The sequence below is a fragment of the Alexandromys fortis genome, unplaced genomic scaffold (assembly GCF_014885135.2).
Source record: "Alexandromys fortis isolate MF-2015 unplaced genomic scaffold, M_Fortis_MF-2015_v1.1 scaffold_48, whole genome shotgun sequence".
In the NCBI taxonomy this organism is placed as follows: domain Eukaryota; kingdom Metazoa; phylum Chordata; class Mammalia; order Rodentia; family Cricetidae; genus Alexandromys; species Alexandromys fortis.
In genome coordinates, this window is record NW_026067947.1 from 3,945,736 (window position 1) to 3,968,970 (window position 23,235).

Consider the following 23,235-nt stretch of genomic DNA (forward strand, 5'->3'; position numbering starts at 1 on the left):
AAAAAAAAAAAAAAAAAAAAAAAAAAAAAAAAAAAAAAAAAACCAACTACCCAGCATACTTTGCAAAGCCTGAGAATCCATGGCAGGCATCTTTAGGATACCAAGCTCCTCAAAGTCATCTCCTGGCCAAGGAATGCACCAGGACAGGAGCCCAATTCATGTCGCAGGGCTGGGGGCAGTAACATCGACCCACTTTCTCAGTGCTCCAGAACTCACTTTTCCAGGTACAATGAGATCAACCTTTCAATAGCTGAGGTTGGACTACCACAGATGGATGCATGCCACAGACTGGGTGGCTTAAGCAACAGGTATCATTTTCTCATAGATCTGAATGCTGCAAGGTTCTGGCTCCAATGAGGGCTCTGTTCCTGGCACACAAAGAGCTGCTGAGTCTGCTCATGTGATCAGGAGAAAATGAGGGAAAATGGGAGTGGGGGAATTCAGAAAGGAGAGAAGGAAAAGAAGAGAGGCAGGAACAGATACAAAAAGAAAGAGAAAGGGAGAGAGAAGAAGAAAGCACTCTCAAGGGCCATATAAGGCTCCCTTGAGAGCTCCACCCACATGACCTCTCTTGACCCTAGTTACCTCCCAAAGATGCTATGTCCAAATGCTACTCCATTGAGGCTCAGGGGCCCGTGATCTGAGTTATGGTGACCACAATTTAGTCACAGCAGCCTCTGAGGGAAGGGTGCTATTTGAAGCCAATAAAAGGGAAAATTATATTATACCTTCTTCATATGAAGTCAGGGATCCAGGGCAACAAACTCATGGTCACTGGCCTCAGCCACGAAAATGCCAGCAGGGGCAGGGAGTGCCTGCCTCTCTCTTTAGCTGGCATTGTATCCCGTGGGTGAGTCTTATCAATGAACTGCAAGGTTCCACATAAAGCAACTGTATCCTCTTCCTCAAACACTTGCTTCAAGATCCAAGTTAACCCTTAGGGTGCCTGCCCAGCTTCATCCGACTCCGTCCATTCTCAAACAGTGGTGCCTCCACTCAGACTTACTTCACTCAGCAAGAACAAGAGCTAATGAGCCTGAGACACTGGAAAACCTAGAGGTGCTCTTGGCTTTATGCACATCTGGATACAGATGTCTCAACGCCATCATCAATAAGTGGGGGCCCCTCTTGGCCTTCCTTTCCTCCTGTCGTAGCTAGCTGCAGCTGCTCCAGCATGGTGGTACTTAGTCCACATGGCCTCAGGATCACGTGTGTCCTCCCACACAGTGCAGGGAAAAGCTGAAAGTGGACTACAGTTGGCGCTTTTTGGTCTCTCAGTTCTCTTCTGGAATTCCTGACCCGATTTCCTTTAGTGATGGACTGTGATAGGGAAGTGTCAGCCAAATAACCCATCGCTCCCTAAGCTGCTTTTGTCCATGTTTATCACAGCAACAGAAAACGAATTAGGACATTCCCAGAAGAAGGAACTGGGACCCTTGGCCAGTGACAACCCTCCGAGTCTATACAGCACACTCTCCCAAAGAACCCAACGTGTTAGAAGTATTTCAGTTAAGATTTCCATATCTGTGAAGAGACACTGTGACCACAGCAGCTCTTGTAAAGGAAAACATTTAATTGGGGTTTAGTGGGATATGGTAGCATGCAGGCAGATATGGTGCTGGCTACATCTTGATCAGAAGGCAACGTGAAGTCAAATGTGATAATGGGAGTGACTTGAGCGCAGGAGAACTCAAAGCCCACCTCCACAGTGACACACTTCCTCCATCAAGGCCACACCTACTCCAACATTTCAAACCACCACAAAGAGCCTTTTTATTTTTTGAGAATGGCTCTCACTATGCTCCCAAGGCTAATCCTGAACTTCTGAACTCAAATAATTGACCCTTCTGATTTACCACAACTTGCTTAGAACTAAGGTATTTGCCCCCAACTTTCAGACCCAAAATCTGTGTTGAAAGGCTGAACGAAGTGGAAGCTGCTACCTTAAAACTTAAAAGTTGTAACCAGGCAGTGGTGGCACATGCCTTTAATCCCAACACTCAGGAGACAGAGGCAGGTGGGTCTCCAGGAGTTTGAGGCCAGCCTGGTCTACAAAACAAGCTCCAGGACAGCCAGAGCTGTTACACAGAAAAACCCTGTCTCAAAACAAAAACAACAAACAAAAGAATCAAAACCAAAACAACAAAAACTTCAAAGATATAAACACGATGCACACCTAGAATCAGTAGGGGTGAGGCTGACAAGAGCTGGAAATTCTGTGACAACCACGTTTCTGGTCTGGGTCCAGGGTTTACCCCTTTGCAAGCCAGCACCAGAGTGAAACTGATGCAGAGAGGGGAGGGGGAATCCAAAGTACATATGAAAGTCAATCTCAATGCTCACCTCAGTAGCACATAAAAAAGGGAACAAAAGTCTATCTGACAAGATTAATCTCCAAAGTCACTAAAAGTGATTAAAATTCTATCTAAATCCTCAATGTCTCTCTCTCTTGCTGCTTAGACATCCAGTTGCCTCTGTTTGCTGAAGGTGAACAAGGGACTGGTAGGAAGAAGTCGCCTTCCTCGGACACATGGGAGCTGCTTCAAACGCAGAGAGCACTTTCGTGCCCAGCTCTAAGCCATCTTCTAGCCCAAGTCTCAGTACATAGAAACCCTTGGGTCAAATCTGGGCCACTGTTAGGTCTTGTCAATAAAGTTTTATTGAAACAAGCCCAAACCCACCACGTACACAGCATCTACAACATATATGTCTCTCTGTCTTATGCATCAGTGAGGAAAAGAGCTGCCACAGAGACTGTGAGGCTGACAAAGTCTGACATGTTCCTATCTCACTCTTCAAGGAAAACACAGCCAAATCTCACTCTAAACCACCTTCAAGGGACAAGAGAAGTAAGGAACGGTATCAGAGAATCAAGCATACCTTTACATTATAAACTGGCATAGCAATCTTTCAAGGAACACATACAATTTCAGGAAAACAAGACACTGAGCACTGAATGACTGGTTCAAGGTCACATGATCGGTAAACCATGGGGCTGGGATTTGAACTCATATCTCTCTCACTCCAAAAGCCCAGGCCTCTTCCAATACAGAACTGTCCTATGAGACTCCCTTATCCCAACACTGATTGCTACTTTTGTGGAATTTGACTGGGTCGCCATTCCCAGGTAGCAGACTCAGTATCATTTCTGAGTATCCTGTGGGGTGAGGCTTTTCAAAGAGATTAGCACCCAACAAGGAGAGTAAATCAGGTGGCACTAGGACCAACGTGGGTGGGTGTCACCCTTTCAGTGACTGCTGAGCTGGAACTGCTGTCCCTTCCCATCCACCACACTCGTGACTCTCAGTCCTTAGATTGAAACTATGATCTGCACCATCGGCATTCAGCTTCTCAGGCCTTAGACTCCACACCAGCCTTTCCTGAGGATGGATGGTGGGTTTCTCAGTCTCCTTATGTGTGAGCCAACATCCTACAATAAACCTCTTGATTACATATGACATATAATGGATTGGGGGATGTGTGCATGTGAGTGTGTATGCCTAAATACATACTTGTGTATATATAGGCCTGAGGTCAACATAAGGTGTCTTTCTCTGTCATCTCCACCTTGTTTTTTGAGAGGGGGGTCTTTCATTGAATCTGGAAATTCAGCTAAGCTGGTGGTCCAGCAAGCCCCAGAGATGCTCTTGTCTCTACCTGCCAAGCCTGGAATTGCAGGTGCGTGTCACCATGTCCAGCTTTTCCTTCTTTAACATGGGCCTTGGGCAACCTCACTCAGGTCATGGCTGATGCTTATGAGTCAAGTATTTTAACACTGAGCCATCTCCCCAGCCCACACTATCTTTATTAGACACAAGCAATATTTATATATACTTTACATAGAAATATAGAGATATCCTTTTCTCTCTGTTTCTCTGTAGACTCCCAATACATTAGTCAAATAACACTTTTCTTTAGTATGGAAGTCTCTGGAATAGTGTATAAAATTTGAATGACAGTCCCTTTAACTTCCTGAGAAGCCATGTGCTTGTTAAATAAACAAAGCTCTAATGAATCCACAGAGCCGAGCTGATCAAGTTAAACCCACAGAGTGTCTACACAGGAACGATGGGACCTCAGCAATGAAGACTACACCACCCCGAGACTGAACCATGTTCAAAGCCCGGTCCCTTAAGCCCAACATCCATATTCTTGCCTGCATCCCTTTTCTGTTTCCATGGCTCTGCCAGCTTCTTGTCGGAGAAGGCTCAACCCATTTCTAACTTATCTCTTATCTTCATTTATTCTGCTCTTCAACTCAGCTGACCCAGAACCCAGCCAGGGGCTCCAGGGTCAAAGCCTGGACCACTCATCTTGGCCCCCAATAGGTCTCTTCCCTAGACAGACTTAACTCTACAGCCTCCCCAATGGTCAAGGTCATAGATCAGTGTTCAAAGGCCAACCACGGGCACTGACCAATCAGACTGTAAGTCAGTAGTGCCAGGTAAGGTTAACCTCTTAGCCTTTGGCTTGGGAATAAACTGCCGGGGACACGATTGGAATAGTTCTCTACCCGTGAGAGTGGGGATTTCCACACTTGATGAGCATCAGTGTCCGTTGGTCACACAGAAGCATTGATTATGCCCCTACCACACCTTCCACGTTCCCTTCTCTTCTCTAAGTCCAGTCCTTTTGTTTACCACCTAAGCTGTCGCCTTCCCCATGCAGGGTCAGATGGAAGTCATTTCTCCTCATCATCCTAGATTGCCACAGTGTCTCTCCAACATGCTTCTGTCTGCACATAGAACTTTCATGTTACAGATGTCAGCATGGCCATGTCACACCCTCCTAAGGTGATGGCTTAGATGCCCCTGCAGACTCAACTCAGCTGGCAGATACTTGCTTCCGTGATTCTTCTTGTTTTCTAATGAGAACCTTCAGATTGCAAAGCTCTGTATTTCTGGCTTCTTTTGTAGCCCTGGGCCTGTCTAGCAGCTATCCTGGAACACTGGGAACCAGATGCCCTGCCCTTGAGAAGAAGTGGACACAGATTCTCGGGAGTCCCCAGTCCAGACCATTTCAATCCTTTACACTCTTTGCCTGTCTTGTGTCTACTTTAGCCTGTGACACATATTTATACATGACACTAAGAAAGGAAGAAAAAAAAACTCCTCACGGGGTTAAACAATGAAGTCTGTATGGTAATTTATCCAACCAAGCACACAAGCCGTGGTTTCAATAAAACCATATGAATCCCAGGCAGTGGGTCCTTCGGAATTCCTGACCAGAGACGTGTACGTCCCTTTGAGTTCTATCTCTTGCCCTGCTGCTCTAGCTAAGATGCCAAACATTCTATCAAATAGGACAGAGTGGCGCCTTTGTCTTGTCCCTGACTTTAGAGGAGCCGCTTTTAACGTTTTCCTGCTTGTTACGCTGGCTGTGCTCATCCCATTCAGCCTTTATTATGTTGAAGTATGTTCCTTCTATTCCAAGCTTCCTCTGGGATTTCTGTCGTGAAGCATGTGTCAAAGGCTGGTGTCAAAGGCTTTTTCTGCATCTCCTAGGATGGTCATGTGGTCTATCTCAGAGTCTAATGATGTGCTGTGCTACATTTACCATTTTGTGTATGCTTAACAGTCTTTGTACTCCTGAAACAAAAACAACTCCATCACGTTCCATGGTACTTTTACTGTGTGTGTGGACATCAGTCATTACTGGGAAGATTTGAGTTTTGTGTAATGTTCGTCAGGGAAATTATTCTATAGGTAGAAGTGTATGTGTGTGTCCTTAACTGGTTTTGACATCATGTTAATACTGACTTTCTAGGGTGCTGGAGAGATGGCTCAGCAGTAAAGAGCACGTACAGCTGTTGCAGAACACCTGGATTCTGTTCCCAGCACGTTGGGAGGCAAGCAGGTGCTTCTCCTGGACTCACACATACAAATTCTCTTTCACACACATACACATATACACATAACGAAAATATTGCAAACCTTCTTAAAATGCTGGTTTTAGATAAGGAGTTTGATAGTCTCCTTGTTGTTTTATGAAATAGTTTGAGGAACATTAGTGTTTATTTATTTTTAGTGGTTGAATGCCCACAGAGGCCAGAAAAGGGTGTCATATCCCTTGGAGCTGGAGTTACAGGCAACTGAGTCACCCAATATGTTTCTGGGAACTGAAACCTGGGTCCTCTGAAGAGTTGCAAGTACTGTTAACCACTGAGGCATCTCTCCAGTCCCCAGAGCTGGCCAGCCTACCATAATCAAGGAGGTCCAGATTCGGGGAACATCTCTGTCTCAAGAAAACATTAATTAATTAAAATAAATAACATGTCAACCTCTAACCACGATGTGCACACACACATACATGTATGCATACCCACATGAACATGCAATACACACACACACACACACACACACACACACACACACACATAAAAGGGAGATTTGTTTTTCCAGGGTGGATATTTGTGGATGAGATTTAACTAAGTTCAGGCGAGAGCGAAGGTATTCAGTGTGGGAACTTTACTGCTCACAACACCCAACATCTGGAATGGATTTCACGCACTTTCCAGTTAAGGTAGATGCTTTCCTTCTGGAATTGCTTTGGGGGTGATCTTGGGGGAGAATAATGTCAGTGAGCCATCATCCCGAGGCCCAAAATTCTCTCCCTTCTAAAAGGATCCCAGGAACTCTCTAGAATTTTCTTTCAGGCATCTTTACCCAAGGGTCACAATTCAATCATGAGTTAAAGGGAAGGTGAGCTATGATGGTTTCTGAAATCCCAGGTCTGACGTAACCTTAAACTCCTGTGGCAACAAGTTTCCAGCCCCTGATTTGGAAGGATCTCCAAGGAAACATTGCTCCAGGGCCTGGAGGAAGCCAAGAGAGATTACAGCAACTGAGCCAGGAGCACTGGTGAACACAGGGAGTTGATGATTGCTCAAGCATGTGATTTATGGTGGCCTGTGGACACAATGAGTCAGAGGGGGCTGGTTCTGGGAGATGCTAGTGAAGGCAGCGCCAGCGATGGCTGGCACCAGGCCAGGCCAAGGACCTGAGAATGAAGTTAAATTGTTGCAGAGGGCCAGAGACCTAGGACCTGATCCCAGCCTGGCTGATCCTTTTCTATCCACCCCTTTACTACAGCGGAGACTTAGCTGGGCCTGGCTGTCCTCCATAGCGTGGGTGTGGGGATTAAGTCGGCAATCAAATCTTGAATGCTTCTCTGTCCAGGCTACAAGTATTGACCTGTGCGGAGTGCTTGAGTGAGGCTATAAGGCAACAGGGTGGAATGGTGGCTGTGGCTAACCAGGATGCCCGCTTCTGGTGCACCAGAGGTCTGGCACAACTGTGAGTCCACATACCTCCAGTCTGACTTGGCCATGGCCACATTTGCTCTAAGCATCTCTAGTCTGTTATTCTAAAATTAATTTAGTAAAGTCATAGTCATACCTAAGGACAAAGGAAATGGGGGCTTGGGAAGATGCCTCAGTTGGATCTTAGTTCAATTCACAAAACCCATGTAAAATAAGTTGGACATGGTGTCATGCCATTGAAATCCCAGGGCTGAGAAGGCTAAGACAGGCAGACTCCTGGAGATCACTGATCGGCCAGCCAGCCTCGCCTACTTGGCCAGTTCCAGGCCAGTCAGAGGCCTTGTCTGCAAAACTCAAGGTAGATAGCACCTGAGAAATGTCAACCATGTCAAAGCCTGTCCTCCGACCTCTTTAGGCTTGTGAACACCAACGTGAAAACACATTTACATACATGTGCATGCATGTGCACATACACATAAAAGGAAATGGCGTCATAGATTGTTGGCATTAAGAACATGGCTCTGCAATGATCTAAGGGGTGGATCCCCTGTTCTGTCTTGAGGAGTCTGTGTTCCATGGTTTGTGCTTCCAGAATATTCCATGGCCTTGAAAAACAATAGTTTTTGTTGGTTTGTGCAAACTTTATTTGACCAAAGTATATATACTTCTTAGAAAGATCTCTGATAGGAGAAAATGGCTAAGTTGTTTTGTTTTTTTGTTTTTTTTTCTCTTCAAAAGGCCAGGGTGTTTTCTGCTTTGCAGGGAGAGGTCCCCAACTGTACCAAGTCAGAAAAGCAGCACCATAGTTGAGCCAGGTAGAACTGGCCTGGGCTGCAGCGTGCTGACCCCTGACCTGTGATGTTTGTGTGGATCGTTCCTTCACTCCGCTGTAGAAATATCTGTGATGGGTGACCCGTCTCCTCTGGGGCATGGCAGGAAGAATCAGAATACACAAAGATGTCCTTGTCCTGATTCTACCTGTGAATGTGTGACCTTGAGCAGCAAAGGGGACTTGAAAATGTGACTAAATGTTGGGTGCTGGGCCCTAGAAGTGTAATCCTGGGGGTCTTTTAAAGATCAAAGACAGAGAAGGGCAGGACACAGATGTGGGGACCTGAGCGGTGGTCAGAGATGTTACACAGAAGAATTTGAGGATGAGGTGGGCTGAGCAGAGACATGTGGTAGCTTCTAGAAACTGGGAAGGTGTGATGGTTCATACTACCCATCGCCTTGATAGGACCTAGAATTGCCTAGGAGACAGGTCTCCAGGCATATCTGAGAGGAATCTAGGTTAGGTGAGTTAAGGGAGAAAGACCACACTCAATAAAGATGGCACTGTTCAATGGGCTGGGATCCCAAACTAAATAAAAAGAAAACTGAACCCCAGCCTCCTCACACCTGCACCCCACTGTTTGCTAGCAGTAGCTGTCTAACGCTCCTGCTGCCAGGTCTTTCCTCACATGGTGGACTGTACTCTTGCCATGGTGGACTGTACTCTTGCCATGAGGGACTGTACTCTCAGACTGAACCAGAACAAAGCCCTCCATCCTGAAGTTGTTTTTATTGTGGCAATAAGACAATTAATACAAAAGAAAATAGATCCTTCTCTAGAGCCCCCAAAGGAAGACAACCTTTCGGCTGGCTATGGACTTCAGAGTTCTGATCTCCAGGGACTGTACTGGGCTAAGCTGTCCCCTTTAAGGTACTTATTATGTTGCAAAAGAAATGAACACAATAATATGGCAGATGGAATATGTACTAAATTTCTTTCCTAAAACCTAGAGCTCATAAAGCTGAGTGTTCTTACCCCTTGGCTTAGACACTGATGGCTAAGCAGCCCCTTGAATCTTGGCTCCCACCTGTGACATGGGGACACACTGAGATTGCAGTCCCAACCGTTACCTTAGGCTAGCGTCCCAGCTTCTACTTCACAGAACTCTAACCATCATGGCCATTACATTACATTACATTACATTACATTACATTACATTACATTGAACAGGTATCACAGGTATCACAGGGCCGGTGGGAAAATGGCCAGGGGAACCAACCAAGATTTAGAAACTTACAGAAAGTCACCATGAATAGGAGAGATTGCCTCGCTGTCTACGTCACTTTTCTATTGCTATGATAAGAAACCATGGCCAAGGAAATTTATAAAGGAGACTGCTTAGTCTGGGGTTCATGGTTCCAGAGGGTTAAAGTCCAATGGCCATCATGGTGGGCGGCTTGGCAACAGGCAGACAGGCATGGTGCTACATCAGTAGCTTAGAGTTCAACCACAAGGTAGAGAGAGGGAATGGCTTACACTTTTGACACCTTACAGCACAAGCCAAACGGATCCACCAACTGGGGACCAAGCATTCTCATGAGCCATACATGAGCCATTCTCATTCAGACTACCACACTTGCTAAACCCAGTCTTCTGGAACAAATGGAGAGGTTAAAAAAAAAAAAAAAGACAATTCAACTTCAAAAATTGCAAATCATTACCAGCACAGAGGAAAATTAATTTTATTTTTTTATGTGCCTAGGTGCATGCCCGCTAGTCTACATGGGCATCACATGCCTGCAGGCGCCCGTGGAGGCCAGAAGAGGGCGTCAGATCCTCTTGAAGTGGAGTTGAAGGCTGTTGTAAGCTGCCTGATGGGGGAACTTGGAACCAAACCTGTGCCCCCTGGAAGAGACACAAGTGCTCTTAACCACAGACCCATCACTCCAGCTCCCAGATCAGAATCTCTTCAAGTTAGAGATTTCTTAGGAGAAAACAAATCTCCAGTTCCTCGGTGGGCCTGTTCACTGAAGGAGTCTGGCTTCTTTGCATTTCTTTTAGCAATTCTAGAAACTCCAGCAGTAATACCAGCCCGGGTTTTCTACCGTCCTCTAAAGAGTCACACTCTGCGTTTCCACCCGCCTTTATCCAGGAGGGCCATAGTTTGGAACTTAATGTCCCTCTGAAGGCCCGTACAAGGTGGTGACAGTTTCAGGCAGTTATATCACAGATGTGCCCACAGCGGGCTACTGGGACCCTCCTCTTTGTCTCCTTCCTTCCAGGCCACCATGGGGTGAGCAGCTTTGTTCCTCCCTGTGACCCCTACCATGATGCACCATCCAGACACAGGCCAAAGTCATAGGCTCTGGAACTGTGACCCAACATCACCCTTTGCCCCTGAGAAGCTGTTCATCCCTGGTATTTTGTTACAATGATGGAAAGCTAACTGCCATCTCAAGGATGCTGCCTACCCAATCCCCCACCTCTCCCCCTCCCTCACCAGTTCCCATTACTCTCTGGGTCTTTACTGGGGACACAGGCAACAAGAGAACACCTGAGGGGGAGGAGAGGACAGTTATAGGAGCGGATGTCTTCCCTGAGAGCCACCACCTGTGGGCAGCCTCTCTCCTTACCACGCCTGCCGGGTAGCCATGCCCATGTGGTTCTCAGCACCATATCCCGGGGATCTCTGCTTCACCCCTCCTGACTCAAGATGTTTAAACATTCTGTGGCTACTGGACCTTCTGGTATCCCCATGCCCTCCCATACTCTGTAGAAGCCCCTTTGTGCGTGACTACGTGTACATGCACGTACATATATGTGGAAGCCAGCGCACAAGTTCAGCTGTCCTTGTTTTCTGAAACAGGGTCTCTTGCCAGTGAGCCTGGGCTGGCTGTCCAGCAAGCTCCAGAATCCCCCCGGCTTGGCCTCTTCAAGCGGTGGAATTACAGGCATATGCCACCATAACTGGCTTTTCTCATGTGGGTTCTGGCTCTGGAACTCATGGCCCCTGCTTGCGTATCGAGCGCTTTGCTGCCTGAGCAAGCTCCCAGCTCCTAAGAGACCCTTTATTAAGCTTGCCCAACAATACACAATGGGAGTCAGCCACGTGCTTCCCGCTGGGACCTCACTGACGTAAGTGACACCCAAGCTCCATCAAGCACCTGCTGTAAGCTCCGAGGCCACGGTCATTTAATATCAAGTCCCCCCACGAATTCCACGTGGTGCGCGTGACAGGTGCAGTGTACAGATGAGAATTCTGGAGCTTGGAGAAGTCACAGGCACACAGCTGAAGGCAATCCAGCAAGAATGGACCCCAGACCTCTTAAGCCCCACTATGCACGTTCAGCTGCGGTGATGAAAGACAGGACATCAGACCTCATGGTCTCCACACACATTAGCGCATCACTGGAATCTTTGCGGAGGCTTCCCCGGTATCAAATTCAGCAACGTGCTTAGAATCCGTTCTATGTCCTGTGAGAATGAACAGTGATTTGGGTGACGATCCTCCAGGACGTTCCTGCCAAGCAGCCCAGCTTCACTCTTTTTCCAAGAGGCTGAAAGCATTTGGCATCTGTGAGGTCTATAATTAGTGGTGGGTGAGGAGGAAGCCAGAGAAAGGGGCAGAGGAATGGAAAGGCCTTGACAGGTAGGTCAGGCTTAAACATCAAATCGTTTACAGTCCAGCTTTGGTGGCTTTGATGTCCAGCAGGAGGGCGGCAGGCGCATGTGCAGAGGTCTGACCTTTGAAATAGAGAACGGCTTTTGTAGACAGGACCTCTGCTCTGGCGCACACAGCAGTAGGGTGGAGGTGAGCTCCCGAAAGAGACTTCTGTCCGCCAATCAGAGTAGCCAGAGAGGCTTCATCCTCAAACCAAAGTCTTTTAGATTCTATCAGTGCCATCAAAGATCTCATGAGAGTGTGTGTGTGTGTGTGTGTGTGTGTGTGTGTATGTGTGTGTGTGTGTGTGTGTGTGTGGTGCCTGCTTCCCCAGTTCAAGGATTGCAAGAGCATGCCACTACACCCAGTTTTTACACGATTACACTTTACAAACCAAGACATCATCCCTAACATCCCACCAGAGAGCTGTGTGACTTCATTTTTCCCTTTTAAAACATGGCTGACTGTGTGCTCACAAAGATGTTCTTGAGACTCTGCTGAGAATGCTTGATCGACCCTATTCCAAGAGATCCTGGGCCAAACCATGCAAATTTTACTGTAAATTTCAGAAAGCTCCACTGTCTCTACCTAACTCTTACTGAAGTGAAGAGGAACTCAACAGAAGAGTGTCAAGGAGTTAGAGACTATATCAGGAGATTTGCAAAATTGGGGCTGGGTTGTGGACTGAACCCACAGGAAGGAGGGTTACTTCCTGGAGCTAGGGATGGTCTTGTACATGATCCCTGCCCTGTCTTGAAAGTCTCCCATATGGTCCCCACCCGGAATGTCCAAGTGAGCCAAGGAAGGACGGGAAACTTGGCCAAGGTCTGATAGGCTCCGACTTCCCTCTCCTACTGATGGCTAAGAGTTGTCTTTGGTGGGGGATGTTCTCAGCAAACCTCTCCCCCATGGACCAGTAGCTCATCTCTGTGGCCATAGCCCTACCTCAGCCATGGGAACCTAGACTCTGAAGATCAATAGCCAGGCATCTCCTTCTGAACTCCGATGTAAGTCACCTAGTTTCTCAGGTTCTCAGAGGTCCTAGGAGCCATAGGACTGATGCTCAAGGCAGTTACCATGTATCCATGCCCACCACGGAGCCTGGCTGCTTCCCATCCATAGTGCCTATAGAGGACTTCATTGTATTCCCTCCCAAACATACATTCCCCCCAAGAATGTCCTTCTGAGACTCTTTCATCAGGGGGATGAAGGCTCTCAATCAGACTCTGTTCTAAAGGAAGAGAGGAGACTGATGGGGGAAAGGGCTCCATGCATTGAAGGGAGGGGCTGATTACCAACCACAAACCACTAATAGTCCCCACGTCCATCAGTAATCTGAGCTCAGGGTGTGTGGGGGGTTGTTTTTAAGACTTCTTTAAGAGAAAAAGGTCATGAATATTCCCCACTGTAAGTTTTCTTTTGTTGCTTTGTGTCAAGATGATGGGAAACTTACTCCAGCTGTAGCCTTCTTATGCATACATGCAAACACATAGGCATGTTATGTCTTATGTGTAAAGACCACAGGTCAACAATGGGAGTCATTACTTGGGTATTATTTACCTTGTTGGTTTTTTGTTTTCTTTTGTTTTGTTTTTGGACAGAGTCTCTTAATGACCTGAAATTTGCCAGGTAGACCAGGCGGGCTGGCCAGGGAGCCCCAGGGATCTGCCTGTCTTCATATCCCTTAGCACAGGAAACAGATACCATTTTGCATGCCTTTTTGACATGGGTTCTGGGGATCCCACTCAAGTCCTCATGACTTGTATGTATGGCACAAATTCCCAAATATAGGGAGTCACAACAATAAGCGATTTATCTGCTTGCAGGCTCTGTGGGTCAAAAATATGGAGGCTACTTCCTAAGCAGTTTGGCTTGGGCCCTCTTTGTGAGTTCCCAGACATCTGTCTGCTCTACTCTGTCCGAGTGAGGCCAGGATCTGAACTCTTTGGGAGGCTGTGGGCAGGAGGCCTCTGCTCGTTCTAGCATAAGCTCTCCTTCTGAGAGCGCTCGAGCGCAGTATTGTCACCTTTAAATCACTGTGACAGGATGCCTGGCACAGGAAAATTAAAGGAGGAAACGTATCCTGTGCTCACGACGTCAGATGGTCCAGTCCATCAAGACAGCGGTGCTTGGCAGAAGAGAGCACATCCCACCCCGGGCCATTGGGAGGCAAAGGGTGTGGGAGCTCTTGACTACTTCTCCTCTTCCCCTCTTTTCCTTCTGCTCAGGCCCTAGCCCATAGGGGAAGGCACCCACATTCTCAAGTAAGTCTTTCCCCTCAGTTAAAATCCTTAGTGAGCATCCCTTCACAGACACACTGAGAGATGGGCCTCAGTCTCCTTGGTGATTCCAAATCCAACTGATATCACTGTAAAGAACTACAAAGGAAGGAGGACCAAGAAAGGCCTGGGATGGGGGTAGGGAAGATACAGCTGTGTCTTTTGTGGCCTTAGCTCTGGTGACAGCAGTCAGCTGGTCCTCTATGTGAGGGTACAGGAGGCAGGGAACTGTGGTCCTCTCAGAGGCTGCTGTGGTACCGAGTTCCTCATCACTCTCCTGTCTTGGGTGGTTTCAAGTGAAAGGCCTGTTATGGAGCAGGCAGTAGCAGAGCCAGGGGCTCCCACCCCAGCATCCTCACATCTAGCAGGTTCATGACTCACAACAAGATGCAAAGGCTCCGGGCTCAGCATCTAGCATGCTGTGAAAATGGGAACACGAATACAGCTCTTCGCTCTCGCACTGATTCTGGCCTGGAGTCAGCCAATAACCCAGTTCCCAGAGATGGCAGCGAACCGTGACTTGTGCCAGGCAGACTGGTTCTGGACCAGTCATACCTCCCCAGCCAGACCTCCCCCTCGACCCCTGCAGGGATCAGAGGCTCCATTCCAGCATGGAATAGACAGGAGAAGCATGCCTCCACGCACCCACGAGGATGGAATGAAAACAGCCATATCTGCCGAACCTGCCACACAAATTCCAGCACAACAGAAAAAGTCCCATTCCAGCCTCAGTGTGCCAACATTTCCGTGAGGAATATGGGTGACGCTCCCAACCCAAGTAAGAGGGAGGGCCCAAAGCATGAAGGGGCCATGTGCAGTTCAGAACTGCTCCTTTGCTCTCCAGACCATCAGAGTTCAGAGTTATAAAAGTGTAGAGAAGGGCTGAAGGTTTCGCTTCCAGCATGTTCTCTTTATTTACTAAGCACACACGGTGGGAAGCCCATGTATCACCAGCTCTACTAACCCCCGGCTCCAGTGGAGACAGCAAGGCACGGCTCTTTACAACAGACATGCCTCTCCGGCCTCTGTTTCCCTCCTCATACCCACTGTTCTGGTACCTACCCTCCTTTCTGCATCTCTCAGGTCTCTGTGATGACACAGGACCACAGGATCCAGGACCAACCCCCAAGCCAAAGTCCTCATTGAAGCAACCCTGCAAAGCCTGCTTGTCCATGTCAAGCAATGGACTTGACCCTGGAATAAGATGTAGACATGTGTGGGGTCGTTACTACTGTCTAGAAAGCCTATCTGATGCCCCAGTGTCCCCCTGTAGAACGATCCCTGTTGAAAGTAGGCCCTCCTCCTGAGCCTTTGCCCAGCTGCACACTTAGGCAGTGTTTGGGACAAACTGAGCACAGTTTGTCTCTCTGCCTTTCAGTGAATTCCCACTCAGTTTCTTCAGGATGGCTACAAATGTGGGAAAGATGTAGGAATCGGGCCATCATAACCCCACCCTGCTGTGACACAGATTAGAGACGAGGTGTGTGGCCCTTGACCCCAAAAAGCTCCCCCAGACCACAGCCCTGAGGGAAAGAAGATAAGAGCAAGCCCAGGCCTTTGTTTCTAAACTGCCAGGCTTTTGTCTCAGGTCAGGAGAAGAGGAAGAAGCCAGCCGTCTTGGAAGTTCACCATCTTTATTATCTAATCACGGTTTCTCTCCCTGTCCGACTGTACATCAGGAGCTTAGTCTTACTCCTGGTCCCTCACAACCAGACCCCACACACCCTTATCATCAGTATAATTCCAATGGCCCCAGTTAAAGAAAGCCACACACCACAGCTTCCCTGTCAGCTGTGCTGCACATGAGAGGTGACTCCCAGCAGCCACTACGCTCAATCATTTGGGTCTCCTTGGAGGCGTCCTGGCAGGAATTCAGACTCCCAGCGCGACAACAGGAGTAAGAGGCCAACTTGGGGCCACCATAAAAGTCAGGAGCCAAGGAGAGGGACCTTGGGAAAGCAGACAAAGACCTTGGCATGCGGGGCAGGATTCCTGACCCCTGGAACTCTCCGTGCTAGGACCGGGAGAGCCCCGTTGAACAGAAAGGTCTCTGTGGGCGTTGGGCAGGTTCCCAGGATGGCACATGCAAAGGGGAGCCATGTGCTGGGCCAGTGTTCTGCAGCGGGCCACACACCTCCTGGTCCGGGCCTTGGGGGCTGTTTCCTCAGTTTACTAGTCCACTACCGGAGTTCGGGGTGTTTTCCCTTTGAAATAAACTGTCCCTGTTTCTGCTCACATGTCCTTGGTCCAACTCATTGCACTGGACGCCAGAACCTGTATCTTGGAACTGTGCCCTGCAGACACTCAGCCAGGTGCCCCAGGACTCAGACCCATGCCTTTTACACCAGATAGGATGGTTTTAAAGTCATGAACAGATGCAGTGGATTCCCAGCAGGCATTTCAAACATGCCTATTGTCTGTCACTATTATGTGTCTATCACCCAAGGGCTCTCTGACGCTGGGAAATCTGGCTTTTAAGGCGGGCCATCTCCGGAGGAACCTGGCTGTTTTCACGGGGGTCAATACACACTCAATAACAGCCCTGGTAATGAATTGAGTCCACTGTTAGATTCCTGTCACTTGTCACTATGCTGAGATTTGTTCAAAATGAAAAATGTCACAAAGGACCTGAGGAATTTAATCACATTGGGTGAGAGGCTTTCGCTTGCCCCATATGTATCATTGTAGGTATCTGAGATTATACCCAGCCCCTCCACACATATCTCGGGTTTCTACATCCACAGTGCAGAGAGAAAGTAGAAGGGAGTGAAACGGCCCAGTGTGTGCTGTCCAGCACTGGGCAGGGCTGAAGCCTGTCCAAAGCTCCTACAACTTCTGAAAAATACAGGTGACCTCCTGATGCCTGCGGTCCTGAGATGTCCAGCAGAAAAGCTCTTTGACATCAACCAAAGTGTGGGCACAGACAGCTCAGACTGTCTCGGGTGCTAGGAAACCTTCCCAAGGGCCTTGTGGAATCACAATGGATCCTAGAGGCACCACAGTGACAGCTCTGTAGACCTGGATGCAGGGCCACAGCAGATCCCATGGCAAACCTTCATGTCTTAGAGACATGGGAGACAACGGGCAGAGCAATCAGGACCCCAAAACTGACCCTCTCCCACTTAGTTTTTGAAGATTTATCTTTATATTTTAATGATGTATATGCATGTATGTCTGTAGAGAAAGGGTGTACACACGAGTTCACATGTCTACGGGAACCAGAAGAGGACCTGAGATCCCCTGGAGCTGGATTTACAGGCAAGAGTCACCAGTCATGGATGCTGGGAACTGAACCTCTGTCTTCTAAAGGAGTAGAATGAGCTCTTAACTGCTACCTCTCCAGCCCCTCTCTAACTTTCCTGCAGATGGAAGGCCCCAACATGCTGCAGGGCTTCTTAAGCAATGGTTCTGAATGTTATTAAACAGTGGGGTTAGCAAGAAGCAGGACCTGAAACAGTCATTTCTTTTCCTCCCTTCCTTCCTCCCTGTCCCTTTAAAACAGGGACTCACTCTGTAGCCCTGTAGCTAGGTCTGGCCTCTAGCTCATGATCCTCTTGCCTCAGCAACCTGCCCAAGAGTACTGGGATTGCAGGCAGAAGCCAGCACCCCTGTGGAAGCCAGTCTTTCTGAGAAGCTCTGAACCATAGTGATGATTCACACGCCATACTCCGAGCAGTGGGTCAGTACCAGTATCTGTACTGAAGTTTGCCCTACATTAAACATATGTCCAATCACAACTCTTACAGGAATGAGGGGGACGAGGACTGGGAGAGCAAGGACTTGGTGAAAGAAAGGGGAGGAAACGCATTCTTAAAGGACCCTTCCTAAGTAGTCACCAGGACTATAAGTGCCCAGACTTTGTGACTAAGGACTGCAAAGCAAGTATCCCATGAGGACAATGTATGACATTGTCCAGTGTCCTCAAATGGAGGCACAGGGGGTAGGACAAGCCCTGAGAGCTTCTACTCTCTTCAAGGACTCAACTGGAGACATCTCAGTGTGGCCACACTCTGCAAATATATAACTATAAATGCCTTTTACTGTTAAAGTAACTATACCAGTAGTGGTTTGGGGTGCCTGCCAGGCCCTGTCCTGGCCCTGTCCATGCCTGTGGCATGGGTTTTCTTGGCAGACTTTCACCACCTTGGAGGCTTTCTGGCACTTCTGGTTACTAAAACAGTCTCCCTTGGTCTCTGAAGGCTCAGTAATGCTTATTTTAAAGCCTGGACGCCCTGTTGGCCTGAAGTCTTGCCTGCCCCTTCCCATGGGAGGGGCTCCAGAGGCCACGGGTGATTTCCCCAGAGCTGGACAACCAGGAAGGGGAATGAACATGGTTTCTGGTTCTCCTCCACTGTGCAGGGCTGAAGCCACTGGGTCCTTTCTCTGCATCCTTGATTCTGAGTCCTGTGAAGCCTCTCCCCCAAGGCTCATTCCTGGGTCGAGATGTTTGTAAAGGTTAAAAACCTGCTCACTGACCCCGAGTCTCTTGCCCCTTTGGTATCAGCTAGCCTTAGAGATTCATTTCCAGCAACAGAATGTGCCAGATGTTTTGTTGGGTCAGTTCCCAGCTGGATTAGGAAGCAGGTTCCGAATTTGACGCAGTTGCTTCCTGGGACCCTGGCTGTGAGGACCAGCACGAGGCTATGCAGAAGCCAAGCATGAGAAGCCAAGCAGACCTGCCCAGTGATAGCGCCAGCAGAGGGCCCAGCTAAGAGCAGCACCCCCAGCGGACAGAAGTGGGGGGATCCCCGAGCTGCACCAGGCTGCTGGCCTCAGACTCATTCTACTGCTGACATGGTACCAGGAAGCTGCTATCCTTCCTGAAAACAGTCTATAACCAGGAGTCATACAATGAGTGTTTTGTTAAGGTATCAAGTTTGGGGGTGCTTGCTGCCCTGTGTTACAGAACTGCAGAGTGACTGTTGTTTCCTTGGAAACCAGTGGTGTTCTCCCTGCTACCCAGTTCCCAGTCATAGGCAGTAAGTTCAGGTGAAGTTTCCTCTTTCCCTGCCTTCTAAATCTTCTGTGACTTCCATTGCTAAGTTCCTGTCTCAGGTCCGGGTCTCTGACACTTCCCACTAAGCCTGCTTTACCAACTGAGACAGTTCAGTTGGTAAAGTGCTTGCTATACAAGCATGGAGGCCTGAGTTTGAACCTCCAACATTCCTAGAAAGCCAATAGTGCTGGTGTGTGTCTGCAATCCCGGTGCTCAGGAAGAGGAGACAAGATCCATGGAACTCGCCGATTAGCCAATCTGCCTTCAATGAGAGGCCTTGCCTCAAAATATAAGGTGGAGAACAAGAGAGAAACACACCTCTGGTGTCCACATGTCCGCATACATGCACACGTCCACATACTCACACAAACATGTATCTATTCTATATATATACATATATAAATAATTAACTATTTACCAAACTTAAGAAACTAAGATATTTCAAATAAAAGGTATGTCTCTGGCCTCTCACGTATGAATCCTGGTACCTAGATCTGATTCCTCAGTGCTGCTGGAAGCTGTTCCCTTAATGGGTGCGGGATTGTCATCTCTGCCCCATCCCCAACCTCTCCCAACCCCCTTGCGCCAGGTCAGAACTGCCCTCTCTCATTCTTCATCTGCTAATGTAGATAACCAAGTTTGGTACTCCAAATGTCAGACAAATTTCACCCACAAAGAAAGGCGTGGACTGAAGGTAGTAAAGGAACAACAGTTATTTGGTGACCCCACTCGAAAAGCTAGTGTACACCAAGGTGACACTTGTGGATGCTCCTGTAGCCTCCGAAGGTGGTTCTTTCAAACTCTCCCCTCTCAGACATAGCATCTCCCTCCCCTGACTTGCAGAGTTAGCCTTCTTGGCTGCCTTTCCCAATCAAAGCAGGGAGTCTTCAGTTGTGGGCTTTCGCAGAAGTGACTCCACTTGGATTTTCAGCCTAATCTGGGAACTCAGGGCTTGGGCTTAGCCTAAAAGAAGGGCTTTCTGTGGAATTTATTTAACATTACTTTACCATTTGTTGAATTCACTCAACAATAAGCTTTCACAGTTCAAATATTTAATATTTGTGTTTCATCATAAGATCATAAAACTTCTGGAAATTTAACACTGGCTCTTAGAAGCTGGTACAGACTGCCCAGCACATGAAGCAGAGGTATAAAGAACTCTGTCTGGGGTCTAGAATAAAGGTGCAGCTATTAGGAACACTTGCTGCTCTTGCAGAGGACCTGGATTCTGTTCCCAGCACCCACATGGGTTTGCTCACACACTTGTAACTCCAGTTTTAGGGGATTCCGGGGACGCAAATGCCTTCTTCTGGCCTCTGAAGGCACTACACATACGTGGTACATATTCAGACAAGTATGTGCATGTATATAAATACATTTTTAAAAAGAACCTATAAGAATTAGAGGCACATACTGCCTGCCCCATCTCTCTCATAAAGTGTACATGATTTCAATCACCCCCCCAAGTTCTTGGAGACTTTAAAACATTCAAAGGATGATTCTGGGAGGGTGGACAATGTTCTGAGGGATGATGGGAAGGAGTGAGTAAGGGACAATAAATATTGTCTCAGGAAAGGACAATGCTGTTTACAGGTCACCCCCCCCCCCCGCTCTCCATCCTCAGCCTCTGCCACTCGCCCATGCCTCCGCTGACACTGGGCACCAGCCCCGAGGGAGAAGCCCAGGAGAGTCCTGATAGCTGTCAGCACCATGCTCTTAATCTCCCTCTGCAAAGATCAGGCCCACCAGGCTCGTACAATCTTATCAGAAGCTGGCGACAGCCTGAGTCAAGAGAGGAAACGGAGGTGGCTTATCTCTCTTCCTTGCGTCCAGCTGGAAGGTGAGCTGTTTGTTCTCAGGGGAAGGGCAGAAAGCCCCATGTCACTGCGCTTGGTCAAGAACAAAAAAGAAGGTCAGTGTCCTTAGAAGACGGGGAGCCCCTGGGAATCAGGGCTGAGGGCAGAAGAGAATCTGTGAGCTTCAGAGCCATCGGCGCAGCACAGGCCTGCGAAGTGGACAGAAAGGGCAGCGGCGCTTCACAGAAGACCGCAGGAAATACCTTAACAATAGAGCTAAACACAATGTAGGTCTGTCCGCTGAATGGCTGGAGCAGCTGCCACCACCCTCGTACTTGACCCTCTCACCAGACCTCGTCCTTACTTTGGAAGAGAATACAGACGTGGACGGCGGCACTGATTTCAGTGTTGGCAAAGAGAGATGAAACAGGGAGCCAGTTTGGGGGACAGCAAGAGTGAGGGCGACAGGCACACCTGACCAGCTGTTCTTGTTATGAGTGGGCGAGTGGAAAGGGAGGGCAGAGAGCAGAGCGCTGTGATTCCCAGGCACTGCCGCTGAGTCCAAGCACTTCCAGGGAGAGCATCTCCCATTTGTTCCCATGACAACTAGGCCCAGCCCTTCCTCTAGGCACTGGGCCTAGAAGGGGGATAAGAAAGGTCAAATGCAGTGACTGTGGCAGCAGTCACTATTGTTGTCCTCTCTCATCCAGTCCAGACCCAGGCGTAACCATGGCAACAGCTGGTGAGCGCCATCACTGAAGATGTCACTATCCTACCTTGTAGGTAGGACTCAGAGACAACCACACCACACCAAGAGCCACCCCATAGTGGGCAACTCCATAGAGCCACACAGCCTCACTGGCCTGGCTCTCCATCTCAAACTCCAGGCTTCCATGAGCTAAAAGTCTTGTTCTAACACGTGTGAAGCTTGGGCAGGTGACCTAAGCTCTCTCAGCCAGTGTCCTCACATGTTCTACTAAGCATTTGATGATGATGATGATGAGGAGGAGGAGGAGGAGGAGAAGGAGGATAGTGATAACATTACCATTATTCAAAGAACAGGCTGAGTCACCTACCGTCAGGCGTACCTGGCTCTGAGCCCCATAACTGAGATTAGTGTCCACCCTCCAGGGACCGGGAGTCATCTCTTAGAGAAGGTGAATCTCTGGGCAGTTTGATGTGGTTGTTGTGTGTTTCCTAACCATGTCTCCCTGAAAGTAGAGTTGGGTGTGGGATTTGAGCACAGACAGCATATTTGGAAGGAGATTCCCCAAAGCACCAAAGGGAATGGGGAAGGTGATATGGGGGTGCGGGGTAGAGGAGAGAAATGGGGACAGACTACATCATAGGCTCCTAGGACTTGAGGCCACTGAGAACCATGCCAAGCATGTCCCTGACATTTCCCACAGGGGTGGGGGACGAGGAAACTGGGGAATTAACTAATACCTGACACCCACCCACCCACACACACACACACACACACACACACACACACACATTGTAGCTTGAATGTGAAATGGCGGCACAGGCTCATGAGTTTAAACGTCTAATCCCAAGTTAGTGGAGCTGATTGTGGAGGCCTCAGAACCTCTGAGACATGGGGCTAGCGGAAGAAAGTTTATCAGTAGGGTAGGCCTTGAAGGGGACACCCACCTCCGGTTCTCATTTAGTTCTCTCTGGCCTCCGGACCACACTACATGAACAAGCGACCACCGCATGCTCCCACCATCCTGTCCTCTCCACCATGACTGACTGAGACATCTCTAGCACCAGTTCGTCATGGCATCACAAATGCTGACACACACCACTCTAGAGTAAGAGGCCTCTGGGAAAGTCGAAGGGAGAGGCAGCCACCGTTACAGAAGAATTTAGAGATAGGCAAAACAAGATGGCAATGGTTCAGGAGCAACAGCACACAGGAGAAAAGACCCGGCCTAAGCTGGCAGAGTAACTGCCCAAGGACCCATGTTCTCTGCTCTTTCCCGTAAGTGATGTTTTGACCTCACTCTGACCATGAATCACCCTGAAGGCGATGGTTTAGAGCCTAGCATGTGGAGAAGGGCAGGTAGAATCTGCCTTTAGGGCAAGACGGTAAGTATTCAGGGGGGTTTTTTGAACAGTCTCTTCAGGCCTTGTACCATAAGGCAGGGACGGCTGGATAAGTGAACCAGTATAGCTGGGTTCTAATAAAACTTTATTTACAATATAGGAAGTGGCAGAGCTGGCCCAGTAGCTATATTTTTCTAGCATCTGGGAGTGGACGGGTTAAACACAGAACACATCCTATATTCACCAAGAGCAAACTAGTAGCCATCACTACTGTCGTAGTTGAGAAGAAACTCAAGCCCCAAGTTCTCCGAAGCTAAGCTCAGCTCAGCTTCAGCATCTTCCTGCTCCATGTTACCTGTCAACGAGACAAGGCATGAACCTGTGTCCTCACCGTGACTGCTTCCTCCAGGGGTGATGATCT

General features: G+C 48.4%; 1 protein-coding gene across 6 annotated transcripts in view; it reads right to left on the reverse strand.

The window, feature by feature from the left end:
• Prok2 (prokineticin 2) overlaps positions 1–23,235 on the reverse strand; it is a 339,608-nt gene that overhangs the window by 295,039 nt on the left and 21,334 nt on the right. The window contains exon 3 of one of the 6 annotated variants that reach the window (XR_007593093.1): positions 8,946–11,777. The exons of the other annotated variants lie outside the window; for them this stretch is intronic. The gene's annotated coding sequence lies outside the window, so the exon portion shown is untranslated. Of the gene's footprint in view, positions 1–8,945; positions 11,778–23,235 lie in introns of those variants that run through there. 6 annotated transcript variants of the gene reach the window in all.